Source organism: Acinonyx jubatus, chromosome A1 (genome assembly GCF_027475565.1).
Source record: "Acinonyx jubatus isolate Ajub_Pintada_27869175 chromosome A1, VMU_Ajub_asm_v1.0, whole genome shotgun sequence".
NCBI lineage: Eukaryota > Metazoa > Chordata > Mammalia > Carnivora > Felidae > Acinonyx > Acinonyx jubatus.
The window spans coordinates 35,830,687-35,845,049 of record NC_069380.1 but is presented as its reverse complement, the minus strand read 5'-3'; the positions used below and the strand labels follow the sequence as shown (position 1 = coordinate 35,845,049).

At 40.1% G+C, this 14,363-nt stretch overlaps 1 long non-coding RNA gene across 1 annotated transcript; it reads right to left on the bottom strand.

The window, feature by feature from the left end:
- Positions 1-4,491: 4,491 nt before the first annotated feature.
- LOC128314299 (uncharacterized) lies at positions 4,492-14,219 on the bottom strand. Its single transcript, XR_008295784.1, has 2 exons — positions 13,471-14,219; positions 4,492-11,013 (listed from the first exon to the last, which is right to left on the bottom strand). It is a non-coding gene; the product is annotated as an uncharacterized LOC128314299 (long non-coding RNA).
- Positions 14,220-14,363: the final 144 nt, after the last annotated feature.

Genomic DNA, 14,363 nt, shown 5'->3' with positions numbered 1-14,363 from the left:
TGAGCCCTGAGTACAAAGTCTCTCAAACCCCCTACACATCATACACTGATTGCACCTAGAAATGCAACTTCAGATTCCTATTGTGTAGTGTATGTTAGATCTGAAGAGTGGGAAAGTCAGTATTTAAGCCCCTTTGAAAGTCAGTGAGAAAATTTGGGAAGAGAAATATTACTTCTTTCCTGGAGACAGAGCAATTTCAGAACCATAAATAAATAACAGGCAGAAAGGAGTAAAATGTTTCCTGCTGACCCCCCAATCCCAGACTTAAGTGAGCAGGGCAAGAAAGGACACCAATGAGTACCTTAGAAATGATGTATTCTCTTGCTTTCTTTGCCGATCTTGGTGAAGATCTTTGAATAGGAAACGAGTCTCCTTTTTAAACAAAGTATTTTCTCATGAAGATTCTATCGCATTAGAGAATAGAGTGATGAAAAAATGAGATGAGAAAAACCAGTAACAAAGTGGTGAGGCAGGAGGTTGGTTTACTTTGGTAGGAAAGGGCCTTTTTGAGGCCTGTCGAGATTGTGTGGCCTTGGCATTGGAGGCAGAGAACACAGAGAGACCCTCTGTAGATGCAAGGAGAGGAAATGCAGCAAGGTGTCAGACTAAGCCTGAGGCTTAGGGAGAATGCTAGGAGGAAATGACCATGAACAAAGCAGCCACCTGGAAAGCAATCCCTTAGTCCTGTGCTACACAAGTAAGATGAGCGTCCAGAGAAAAATATGCAACACAGCAAAACGGCCAAAGAAAAAAGAAAGAGGGGGAAAAAAAATCATGCCTATATCCAGCACATTTATACCTAGGCCATCAAGGTTTGAGTGATTACCAATGATGCAGTCATTCATTCATTCATTCATTCATACAACTTTTTATGGCTCTATTATTACATGCTTCATGCTGTGCAATGTGCCGCACAAAGATGACAAAATAAAATCCTGTCCTTCCGGGCTTGGTAAGGAAGACTGACAATTAAGCCATCAGAATCAAAACCACGTGATCTAGTGCTATAGCACAGAATATAGCACAGAATACAGGATGCTGTGGGAACTGGAGAGGAGGAGAGAATGACTTTTTTCCTACAGTGATAGAGAAGGCTGGAAAATACTTCACTGACTGTGTCTTTAAGGGGTGAATAGGAAAGCTAAGACATAGAAGTATAGGACAGAATGCTGAGGTGTAGAAACTGCAATTGGTCCATAATTGTCAAAACCCAGGTTGCCTGTGGGATAGGGTAGGGGTGGGGGGTGAAGCTAAAGAGGTGGGCAGAGGCCTGTTTATGAAAAACCTGTGTCATGATAAAGAGGCTTGATTTTATGTTTTAAGAAAACCAGACCAAGTAAAGGATTGCAAACAAAAAAAAAATATGACCAATACTCATTAATGGACTATCCAATAGCCATTTTCATTAAAACATTTTTTTTAACGTTTATTTATTTTTGAGAGACAGAGAATGAGTAGGAGAGGGGCAGAGACAGAGAGAGAGAGAGGGAGACACAGAATCCGAAGCAGGTTCCAGGCTCCAAGCTGTCAGCACAGAGCCTGACATGGGGCTCGAACTCATGAACCACGAGATCATGACCTGAGCCAAAGCCGGATGTTTAACCTACTGAGCCACCCAGGCACCCCTCCAATAACCATTTTCAAATTCCTTCTTCCTTGCTCATTTCTCTCTCTAGAAGCTGGGGGGGAAAAAAAAAGAAAAAATATATATATATAGATTCATCTTTCTGGTCTCCCTTGAAGCTTATTTGCTCCTAGGACACAGTTCTGGTCAATGTGACATAGGAGGAGGTCTTCTGAGTAGACTTCTAGGGAAGATTTTTTCCTCCTGGATAAAAGCAGAAAGGCATGAAAGAGAAACTCCTCACCACTCTGGCCATACCCTTCCTTCTTGTCTTTTAATTCTTAGGCCTGAGAACAGGATGCCTGGTGCCTCTTGAAAGACCTAGAGAATCACAGATACATCAGCCACATGCCCTAAAATTTGGACCTGCTCATCTGATCCCCAAACCAGAAGCACCCAATTTTTTATGGTTACATGAACAATATTCTTATGGCTTAAACCACTGTCAGCTGGAGTTTTCTGTAATATGCGGCCCAAAGCATTCCTAACTGTTATAGAGAGTGATTTATTAAGAATTCCTCAAATGTGGTATTTATGAGCTAAATTAAACTTATTCTAGAATTTACCAAAGACTCTAAATCAGTATTCTACCAGCTGGTAAGCAGCTTTGCAAAAAGGGTTTACTACATACGTGTTACAGATGCTTGAAAGTCCTACTTCCTTTAGAATCAGTATATCAATGACATTATGTTGGATTGGTCATAGTTCTTATTCACCATGACTCTTACTCTTTAATGATACAAGACTATTAGTTTTATCATTATCGATTTAATTTGTTTTGCATTCTTTGGTTACGCTTACAGTGTAGGCTTATTTTAAGTTGATCTTTAATTTTCCGAATACTTGACTCTAGGTCATGCATGCTTTGTGGTTCAAATAGAACTCAACTGTGTTGCTATTGAAAAGCCAGGACCTCTCACCAAAAACTTGTTTGTACAAGGATACTTGTGCAAAGTGATGAGCTACTCCTGGTCTTATGATTTTTTTTAACATTCAAATGCCATCAGGGTGTCACAATACAACATATAATGACATAAGCTTACATATGAAAAATCATATTTGTATTCTTTTCCTATCATATAAGCAATTCGTATGTGTTATGAAATACAAATGTTTCCTAGCTCCCTCTTTTCCCCATTCATAGCAATCTTTATACAGTAGCCAGGTTTTGGCTTTACATTTTCCTAGAACACTACTCTACAATTGCTCCCACTGGGGCCACCCACTGGGACCACCCAAGAGTACTGCCAGTCACTACTTAGAACCCTGACCCATAGTCCACTTCCCTGAGGCCACCATGTTTCTTTGGTCTCTTCAGATAAGTCTACCATACTGTGCAGGTATATGCAAATTTCTCTATAGAGTGCTAGCAGGAAAAGAATAATGTTCTAGAGACATCTACCTTTGCAAGGAGGTCAGTCTTCCTTCATAGCCTGCCTCTCCTGCTTACGGGATAAGTCATGCCTTCTTCTTCAGCTCTATCCATCTGCAACTCCACTCTCTTCTCCTGGGAACAGACCACATCTTTGCATAATCAGAAACCCCATTTTCTGGTTCCTTCCCCCTTCCCTTTTATACAATACCCCAAATATATGCTAATGTCAGGTGATTAGGGTTTGCTTCCATCTCCATGTGTGAAAGTGAATATAGATTTTTCTGTTCTGAGTACCTGTTCTACTTTGTTGGGGGTGTCTTCACTTGAAACATGCAGATAATAATAGTAGCCACTCTCAGAGACTGGCTGGGAGGATTAAGTGATAGCTCACAGTTTATAACAGTGACTGACACATAGAAATCACTGCAGAGGAGTTTGTATTAAAAAATAATGTGGGAGTGGGGCGCCTGGGTGGCGCAGTCGGTTAAGCGTCCGACTTCAGCCAGGTCACGATCTCGCGGTCCGGGAGTTCGAGCCCCGCGTCAGGCTCTGGGCTGATGGCTCAGAGCCTGGAGCCTGTTTCCGATTCTGTGTCTCCCTCTCTCTCGGTTCATGCTCCGTTCATGCTCTGTCTCTCTCTGTCTCAAAAATAAATAAACGTTGAAAAAAAAATAAAAAAAAATAATAATGTGGGAGTTCCTTTGACTAGTGTATCTGATTAAGATGTGTATATCTTCTAATGACTAGTTTCTTTCTGAAATAGAATAATCAAGTCCTGTGCCAGGGCTATTAGTTTGTTTAAATAAATAAGTACTAAGATTCAAATAGTACTAGTCTGGAAAATACAAATGCAGGGGGAAAAACGGAGACTGGGAAAGGTCATTGGATTATTTTTAAAACAACATAAAAAGAAAATAGTGAAATTAAAGGCGAAACAAAAGAATAGGAAATATAGTAAGAAAACATATTATGGAAGAACAAAGAGAAAAGGGGAAGAAAATCAAGTTGTTTGTTCCATTAAGCAAGCCTCAGAGTTAATGAATCTAGTTTCCTGTGGATTATGGCCAGGAGAAAATGAACAGTTTAGGTAACAGCCAATCCTCACTGGATGCAGAGGTCCAGAAAATTGCCAAGGCAATAGCAGCTATTTATGACATTCTGGGAAGAGCGGATATTGGGACTTTCTTTTTATTAAGCAGCTGAGACAATGGCAGGATACTATCAAGTGGTGGAGGTGAGGAACAGAGCGTGTCCAAAACTCAGCAGAAGTGTAGCCAACAGCAACACAAATGTCAGGGATGCTCTAAGTGCTTCTTGGGTTCAGTTGTGTTGAACTATAAAAGAGATGTAAAAACAGTGCAAAGAAATATGGGAACTAGAAGAGAAACAGAAGGAGAGACTCTGTGCTTTATAGCCTCTCTAAAGATGGGACATGGTTTTTAGTGCCAAAACCAAAGTTGGCTTCCAATCTGAACCATATGTCATTGGGTAAGTTACTTCAATACTGTGAACCTCAGTTTCCTCACCTGCAAAAAAAAAAAAAAAAAAAGGATATTAGAGAATTGTTATGTGTGAGTGAAATAATGTTATGTTGTCCCTGCCTGCTTTAGAGCAAGTACTCTCTCCCCTTTTCCATAACTAATTGAGAAGCCTATTTTATAGAGGAAAATTAGCACACTAAAAAATTAGAAAAAGCATGAAACAACAAACATTTTTAATGATATCGGTTTGTGTTTGGAGACAATGAAAAATGTAAAAGCACTGAAAGGGATCTGAGATTCAGATCAGTTCCTTAAGAAATCAAAGAATTAAATCAGCAAGCACATGGTGTGTATATTTGTAATTTAGGCCAATCAGAGAATAAAATTGGCTTTATACTTATTATATCCAGCTCAAACTTAGATATCCTGTTTCCTAAATTATAGCTTTACTTGAATATCTCACAGACGTCTCAAACTTGGCATGTTCAAAACTGATCTCGTGGGTGCCTCAATACAGAGATCTCTATAGGGACCTCCCAGAACAATACACGGCACCACATTCACTTAATTCAAACACCAAACCTAAGAGGTTTCCTTGATTCATCCTTTCCTTTAGCTCGTACACCCTTTTCATCCTGCCTCCAAAATCTGCCCATTATTCTTCATGTCTATTGCCACCCTCTGCTCCAAGCCAGTACCTCTCTCTACTCAGCTTCTGATGTCCAGTCTTGCTTGCTTACAGTCTGTTCTATACACAGCCATGAGAACGATCTTTTAAACACATAAATCACATGATGCCATTTGGAGCCTAAAAGCCTTCAATAGATTCTCTTAAACTTAAGAGTGAAATTTCCCTCCTTTCCAGAGCCTACAAAGCCCAAAATGATCTGGCCCATGACGACTGCTCCACTTCAGCTCACCTCACTTTCCAACAGGCTCACGGACCTTTAACAGTTTCTAGAACATTCCACGCTTGTTCTGATCGCTGGGCTTTTGTATTTGCTGTTTCCTTTGTCTGGAAAGCTTTCCCCCAGCTCCTGACATAGTTGACCCCACCCTTCCTTTAGTTCTCAGACAAACCTTTTCTGAACATCCAATGTAAACAATTCCTCCTTTTCACTTTCAATCACTATCACACCTTGTAATTATTTATTGATTTATTGCTTTAGCTTTTACTTATCTATCTCTGTCACTAGAATTTGGGCTTTGTCTGGGTAGAGACTGTGTTTGTTCTATACTGTGTTATATCTCTTACATTCACTGGCACTTATTAGATGCTCAAAAACTATTTGTGAAATGAATGAATGTTTCGTATATGTCCTTTATTTCCCTTTCTGTAAATGTATATGTGCGGATATATACATTTACACTTATACTCACTGCATCAAAAAAAAAAAAAAGTTAAGTCCCTGTGAGAGTGCAATCAAAAGTTTTCTCCTTTTAATTTTCCCATCATTTTTTAAATATTTGCATTTTGTTGTTTCTGTGGTTATTCAAGCCAAACATGAAGATTACTTTCTCCCACAGTAATTAGCTCCTTCTGGGAAAACTTTTTAGAAAGATTCTTTGTGGTCTTGCCCAATCTGAGCCCTGGACTTATGTAAATTTTTTTTTTTTTTTTTTTTTTTTTTTTTTGCTCTTTATATTTCATCTCAACTGGCAAAATACTGATTGACAGCTTAAAATCCGTGTCCCTCTCTTGGAGTGGGAATTGATATAGGGATTAGGAAACCCCAGAACAGGGTAAGAAATCCAACTGCCTGCTACAAATTTGAAGTCCAAGAGAACATCCAGGCCAGATGGTTTAAACGTGCCTTGTTACTAATAACTTAGTATAAAGAAGATAATAAGTCCCTTGCTAGATAGCATGTTTCAAATGGTTTTAGAGATGGGATTTAAGGCAATAAAAACCAGGTGAATAAACCAATTTTTCTCGTTGAAAATGCAGGTGGTACTTTCAAGCGCAGCTGCTATATTTTAAGGGGAGACGATTAGTAATATGTTTCCCGAATTTCATTATTTTGAAACTTGCTTTTGCTTTGCAAAAATGTGAGACCTTACACAAATGCAAGATATTATGATAATTAATATCATTAACACTGACATTTTCATTTGTATTAGTTGCCAATTGCTGTGTAACAAATTGTTCCTGAAACTTGGTTGGTTAAAGCTACAATATTTATTATCTCAATTTCTGTAGGTCAGGAATCTGGGCATGGCTTAATTAGGACCTTTGCTCAGATTCTCTCACAGGTTGCAATCAAGGTGTTCGCTGCAGAAATCTCAACGCTCCAGGAGGGAAGGCTCCACTTCCCTGCGCACTCACGTGGTTGTTGGTGGGCAGGATTCGGTTCTACATTGGGCTATTCCTCATTCCTGGTATTGTGGGCTTTTCATCAGGCAGTTCATGTGGCAGCTTGCTGCATCAGAGCATGAGAGCGAGGGAGCAAGAAAGAGCGCTATTAAGACTGAAATCACAGTCTTGTAAAATCTACTGTCCAAGTGGCATCCTATCACTTTTGCTATATCCTATTTGTTAGAAGCAAGTCACAAGGTCTATACTACACACAAAGGAAGGAGATTCTATAAGGGAGTAAACAGCAGGAGACAGGGATTGTTAGAACCACTTGAGAAGCAGGTGATTATATCATTCTTGCTTTTGGTATGCCGGAGCAATGTCAGCTTGTACTTAAGAAAACAAGTTTTGAAATCGGAGAAAAGAGATTGAATCCCAGATGTGTTATTTGTAAGCCAAATGGCTGGGCAAGTTGCTTACCTTCCGTAAATGTCCATTTCCTAATCTCTAAAAATCTTTCCATAGGATCAGAAGAAGAATTCAATGAGATATCAAAGTAGAGCACTTAGCACAGCATTTGGCAACCAGTAAGTGCTCAATGAGTATTATTGATTATTATCAGTCTAAAATGAGACCATACTAGTGGCAGGGCCATCAATATTTAGGATTGATATGTGAAAAGCCCAAAACCTAAAATGATATTGATTATCTCAATATAAGCTGTACATTTGATCCTGAACAATGTGGGAGTTAGGGAGCTGGCCCCTCGTGCAGTCAAAAATCTACATATAACTTTTGACTCCCCCAAAACTTAACTAGTAGCCTATTGGCTGGAAGCCTTACTGATAACATAAGGACATATGACTATTAACACGTATTTTGTATCTGTATTATATACTGCATTCTTATCATAAAGTAAGCTAGAGAAAAGAATGTTATTAAGAAAATCATTTGGAAGAGAAATTGCATTTATAATACTACACTGTATTTATAAAAACAAATCTGCATATAAGTGGATCTGCATTTCAAACCCATGTTGTTCAAAGGTCAACTGTATTAGATAAACAATCCATCATTAGGTTCCTGGGTTCTACCTCCAAAATGTACTTTCAATTTATAGGCCTCTTTCTTTCTCCTTGGACACATTCTCTTGCCATATCCTCCTAATTAGCCTCCCCAGTTCCTCTCTTTAAGGTCCTCCACTAAAGCTCCCTGCAGCAACCAAGGTGATCTTTAAAATACTTTCAAAGACTAAATCACTCTCCAGCTTTAACAACTTTCAATGGCTTCTCATTTCACATGAAATTCAAGTATTTTAATGTGATCGACAAGAACCTCCCGATTTTTCCAACTCATCTCCCACTTTACTTGCCTTTTATACTCAGCTGTCCTGGATTTCCTTTGGGTCCTTGAACTTGTCAAATTCTTGCATGCCTCTGGGTCTTTGCACATGCTGTTTCCTTTGCCTGAACCACTCTTCCTCACACACTTCATCTAGCTGACTCTGGTCATCCTTCAAGTCACAGCACATATTACTTTCTCACAACAGCCTCTGCCACTTCCCTCTCCAATTCAAAGAGGGCTTTCCCATTATTATTTCTAGTATCTTGCTTTTTTCCTTCACAGTTTCTAATTTTATATTCTAGGCGATTATATGTTTAACGTCTGTCTCTTGTGAGAGGGCTGAAACTGTGTCTGTTTTATATACTATTTCATATTCAAGTCTAAGACAATACCTGACTCATAGTAGGTATTTATTTTTTAACATTAATTCTACATACTTTGAGGAACACTTAAATACACAAAGGAAGCGTGCAATGTTAGAAAGATAATGTGAACAATAATTCGTGGCTCATCTAATGGAGAATTCAACGTGCTTTCAGGAAACTGAAGATACTTAAATGTTGCTCCCCAGTTTCTATCAATAATCTTCTAAAAATAAACATCTCCATTTGACACAAACAGACACATTTAAAATAAGTGTGTAATTCAGAATAGCTGGCCATTTTCAGATTGCTTATGTGCCAGGGAATATGCAGTCAACAAAAAAATGCCAGAGAGGTGGAGGCAAAGACTGTCCAGATCTGCGTGGCTGAAATGAGCATCACTTCAATAGGTAGCAATTCGTGAAGAAAAAGGTATCCTTGGAAAGCAGTAGCACTGAAAGATGGCAGGTCACAAATCTGGTGATGGGGAATAAGATGGATAGTAAGGCCCATTTTCCCCAGCATTGTATTTAAGGTCAAAAGAAAATCTCAATACTTGAACTGCAGCATATTTCCTAATACTAAATCTCCTTACTTGTAACACCTCACCTTACCTTCACTGAGTATCCACAGTTAAAAGAAGCATCTAGACTTTCTACATTTCAGGACACCTCTATGCATCAGAAAACAGCTTTCTCCCTTTCCCATTCCACTGTAAGGTATAGTATGTATTTTAAAAATTAAGTATCTAAAGACTCAGAGTAGTCTCATTTTTTATTTTATTTTATTTTTAGCTGAAATAATGTTCCTGATTTTTTAAATATAGTCAGTATCTTTTAGAGATATATACGAGACTTACACATGAAACAATATTTGGGAATTGCTTCAAATGATTTAGGGCAATGGTGGGGACTGCAGGTTTAGATAAAACAAGATAGATAATTATTGAACCTGGATGATAATATAGGGAGGTTTATTATACTATTCTACTTATTTTTACTTGTTTGAAATTGTTAATAATCAAAATTTAGAAAGAATGCTCACAAAATATCTTTACAACCTCCTAGATTTGATGCTCCCAATCCCATTGTAGGTTACAATGCCGACCATACTGCCCTTAAAACCCTCATCATGGAGAAGAGAGGGAAACAAACCAGAAGAGACTCTTAACAATAGAGAACAAACTGAAGGTTGATGGAGGGAGGTGAGTGAGGGGTGGGCTGGATGGGTGATGGGAACTAAGGAGGGCACTTGTTGTCACGAGCACTGGCTGTTGTATGTAAGTGATGAATCACTGAATTCTACTTCTGAAACCTATATTGCCGTGTATGTTAACTATAATTCAAATTAAAACAAATAAAAACAACAAAAACCCTCATCATTGAGGTCTGGTTCAGACTGCTGCTATTGGTTCCTGACTCCACCATTTAACAGCAGACATTGGTACATGCTGAGAGAAGCAGCATAACCTTTCTGTGACTCAGTTTCCTTTTCTGTAAAATGGGGAGAAAAATGCCAATCTCAAACTACTGTGAAGGTACAGTGAAATCACAAATGTTAAATGCAGTCTGGCATATAATAAGTGCTTATTCCACTAATAATGACAATCATATTTAAATTAATTCAATTGATTATTTACTGAGGACTTACTCTCTGTGGGGCACTATTCTAAAGGTAGCTGTTATTATTCTCAGATTTAGCTATCAGCTAAAAATACACAGAAACACTGCATAAGAGGAGAAATTTGCAGAAACTGAAGAGTTGGAATGAAAGAGGGAAAGCAATGAATAATCAGAATGAGGGAATAAGAAATAAAGTCATGGGTGCTGGTTTAACTATGTTTTCCTCCTTTGTCCCCATCCCTTTAAGCAATGGGGAAGAGATAAGAGGACATCTTTGGTTTCTGAAGGACATAAGACTCCATGGGCAGACGATGTCCTTTGAGGGTCCTCCTTATAATGGATAAGAACACAATTGCCTGGTTAATTAAAAGAAAAAAAATCTATTCGCTGGGAACCCTTATCCATTCAGTAAGGACAAACCCAGGAGAATTTTTATCTCAAGCTCAAAACCTTAGGGGAAAAGATTCATGAGGATTTGATATGCATTTGTTTTTCAGGCTGCATCTAAAGGAAAAAAAAAAAAAACAACCCTTACCTGGTCATGCATCTGTGTTGCTTACTTACCCAGTGCCACTGTGGCTTGAGAAAGACTCAGAAGCAAGGGCAGGAAGGAAGTTTGTCCAAGGATAAAGTTTCACTGACGTGTTAAGTGCCACACTTCTCCTTTTGCAGCTGCCTGGTGCTGTTCCTGCCTGCTAGTTCTCCCTGACCTCTGCCTCTGGTCAGGGACCACAGACCCCATGGTGTCCCAGCCCTGATGTGAATCCTCCTCACTTCCTTGTCTCTGCTGCCTGCCCGTCCCCTGGCCCACCTGCTCGGGTCCCTCAGCCCTCCTGGCCTGGAGCTGTCCACCTCTCTGCTCTCCAGGTCAGCAGCTTTGTGCACCTGCTGCCACTTCATGCCTCTGTGCTGTCAAGAAAAAGCAAGAGCAGGAATCGTGACCTTGGGGACTAAGACTCTTAAGAGTAAAAGAATTATTGGGAGTTGTATTACACACTAGAATGGGAGACAGGTACAAAAGAAAAACTTTTTGCGGGGGGACAGCATGTGAGTTTTTTTTAGTATGGAAATTTTGTTTAGGAATTCTTTTAGAGTGTATTTGAAAGACTTCGAAAAATTAAAACTCTTACATAAGTCTCAATTACGTTATCTAATTCAGGGTGAATGCAGACGATCTGGGTTCAGATCGGCAGTCGGGCCCCCTCTTCCCTCACAATGCGGTTATCTGACAAAATAAGTTGCCCACCATATTCTTTTAAGTCATTTCTTCTTTTACGATGTGTGCCAACATCTGAATTAAAGTCTATTTGTTTTTTTAAAATTTCCTCTTTTCTTTATTTCATTTTTAAGCTTACAACTAGGGAGAGAAGGAGAATCATGCCACACGTAGCAATTACAGGGGAGAATTGGAAACTCAGTTTCGCTGATGTGATCTTTTAAAAATTGCTGTAAGTTTTCTAGAGTAACTGATGCTCTCCAGTGACTTTTTTTTTTTTTTTTTTTTTTTTGTAATTTGGGTGTAGGGGAGTAGTGGGAGTTGGCAGAATGTCCACATTGAGAATCCTGGGGGGTGGGAGGGGGGCGGATAGGAATTGGCAGAATCCAGTTATCTCTCTGAGCACTCAGTGTTGCACAGTAACTCTTTACACATCCCTTGCTGACTTCCTGCTGACATCACCAGAGCAGTCTTTGTGGACATTTGCCACTCTCCTAGACACTTCTCAACCCCTCACCGCTTTTTGAGACCATCAGGGCTGTGGAAGGTGAGCTTCTCCAGCTTTCCTCGTTCCCACTGTGATACTCTGTATATGTATCATCTCCGTGAAGATGCCAATATATGTGTTGGGGGCTGGCAGGCAAGAATGTTGCAAAAATACTAGCAGTGGTATTCTCTAGTGGGGGAAATTATAAGGGATTGCTACGTTCTTCTTAAAATCCCTATCCTCTGCAAATTGTCAGGAAAGAACAGTTAATGATCTTTGGATCAGAAGAAAACTGTTTGTAAATGACTGAAAGAAATCTTTCCTCTCTCCCTTTCAATTTTTCTCCCCTTTTAGTGCTTCTGGCACCCCCCTCATTCCTTCGAAGAGAGCCAATATCACTTTTAGAGAAACAGTGGGAGAAAACATTTATTTTGGAGACCTCAGAAGAAATAGTTCGTTGTCCTCAGCCCAGTATTTACAGTTTCCTCCCAGTTTCTGTCTGTAGCCACAAGACGGTCTCCATTTTTATCCCTAACCGTCTGGTCTTGTTCCTTGTCCCTTTTCCAGACTCTGTGCCTCATAGAAGTGCCTAGTCTTACCCAATCCCTCACCCTTTCCTGACCTCTGTTAGCCCTTCCCATGCCTTCTAGATCCATGAATTCTGGATCCACGATCAGCAAAATCCTCTGGTTCTCCACCTTCTGAAATGTACGTGGCTGTTCCCTGAGGATACCACTCCCTGGCAACCTTCACACACTCCTCTCATCTCAGCACCAGAAGGAAAGCATAAAATGCTCCTCATTTCCATACCCAAGCCATTTCTCTTCCTACCAAGCCCAGATCTTTTGAGTCTCCTGCCTTCTTATTTGCCACATTTTCTTCTGTTTCTTGGCTGTCAAATGTTGACTTCCTTCCTAGAGTCCTCTCGTAGAAGATTTTGGTTCACTGTCCTCCCCACCCTTATAGCTGTCATTATTCTCAGAGATGTTTGACCTCACAAGGATGACACATCCTGGTCTCTCTGGTCTTGGCCCCTCCAATTCCAGTACATTTTTTCCACACTTCACTTCAGCCATCTTCACCCATGGCAATGACCCTAGTCATCACGAGTGATGGCACCCCCTCTGAAACTGCACTTTCACTACTCTACTTCTCAAATACCACCTCCTATCTTTCCAGCTCACTTGTTCCTCTACCCATGGTTCTAACATATGTCAGTAACCACTTTCTACTATTCATCATTCCTTTTCTGTTTTCACATCCCTGTTTCCCAGATTAGATTTCATGGTCCATCGCTCCCCGGCAACCACCCTCAACAAACTTGTCCCTCTGATGAAGATATCACATTCACCTGTCAAAACTCCAACTTGTTTGAACACATGCCTGCATCAAAGTTGCTAAACGATGCTAGGAAAATGACACTCAAGACTTCTGCAGTGACCGGTGGCATCCTGATCATTATTACAGACCCCAAACAAGCACCCAACAGTACCTAGCAATCCTAGTACATTTCTCTACTGAGTGTATTTTCCTTTGGTGTGAAACCACTCTCACACCTTCCCACACCTCTTCTTACTCCCTCAGCCCAGCTTTTCTCACTCTTCTTTGATAAAAGAGAATTAAGACCTCTTTCTTCTTCCTATTACCAAAGAGAAAAACCTACCTACTCCTCATGTTCTCTGTCTTCCTGTATTTCCTCTTCCTCTTCCTACCTTCCTCCTCTTGTGTCTTGGCTGCCATCTCTTCTCTCCTTCTCAAAGACTTCACCCCTTTGAATTATTTCCTCTCACTTCAACATTATCAGTCTCTCTCTACAGGAAGATTCCCATCGGCACACCAGACGAGCTTGGCTGTCCTATTTAAAGCAACAACCTCCTTTTACCCAACATTTCCTTTTTGCTTTCTCATTACTTCCCCTTTGCTTTTCTTTGCAAAATATCACCAGATGGGTTCTACGCTTTGTTTCTACTTCTTTATTCTCAATTTTTTCTTCAAATAATTTCAGTCTGGCTTCTGCCTCCACCATTCTACTTCAGTGTCTGCTGTGTGTCTGAAATTTACTTGTCCAAGGCATCCTTCACCCCTTGAAATCATCTGTTTTCCAGTCTTCACAGTTCACATAGTGGAAACATTGTCTTTCCAGAAGCTCAAGCCAAACATGTAAGGGACATTTTTTTTTCCCATCTTGTTTCTTCTTCTTCCTCACTTAATGGGTTTATGCTTCCACCCCTGGCCAACTCCAGTCTATTTTGCACAAAACAGCCTGGAAGGTAATCTGTTTAAATGCAAATTGCATGTTTTAGCACACCTTTTAATGGCATCCATTATACATGCAATACACTCCTAATCACCTCACCTCCAACTCTTAAAGGCACAGCCCAGATGTCAGTCTCTCCGGATTAGCGTTGTTCGTTCTTCACTCCACCCCCAAGTCTGAATCAATTGCCCTTCCATAGCTTCTGGGCAGCCAGATCTCTCTCCCCCACTCCCCACCTGCTCCTCCCCTACTACTCTACCCCACTCCCTTCTATCTCTCATAATGCTGCAAATTCTTTC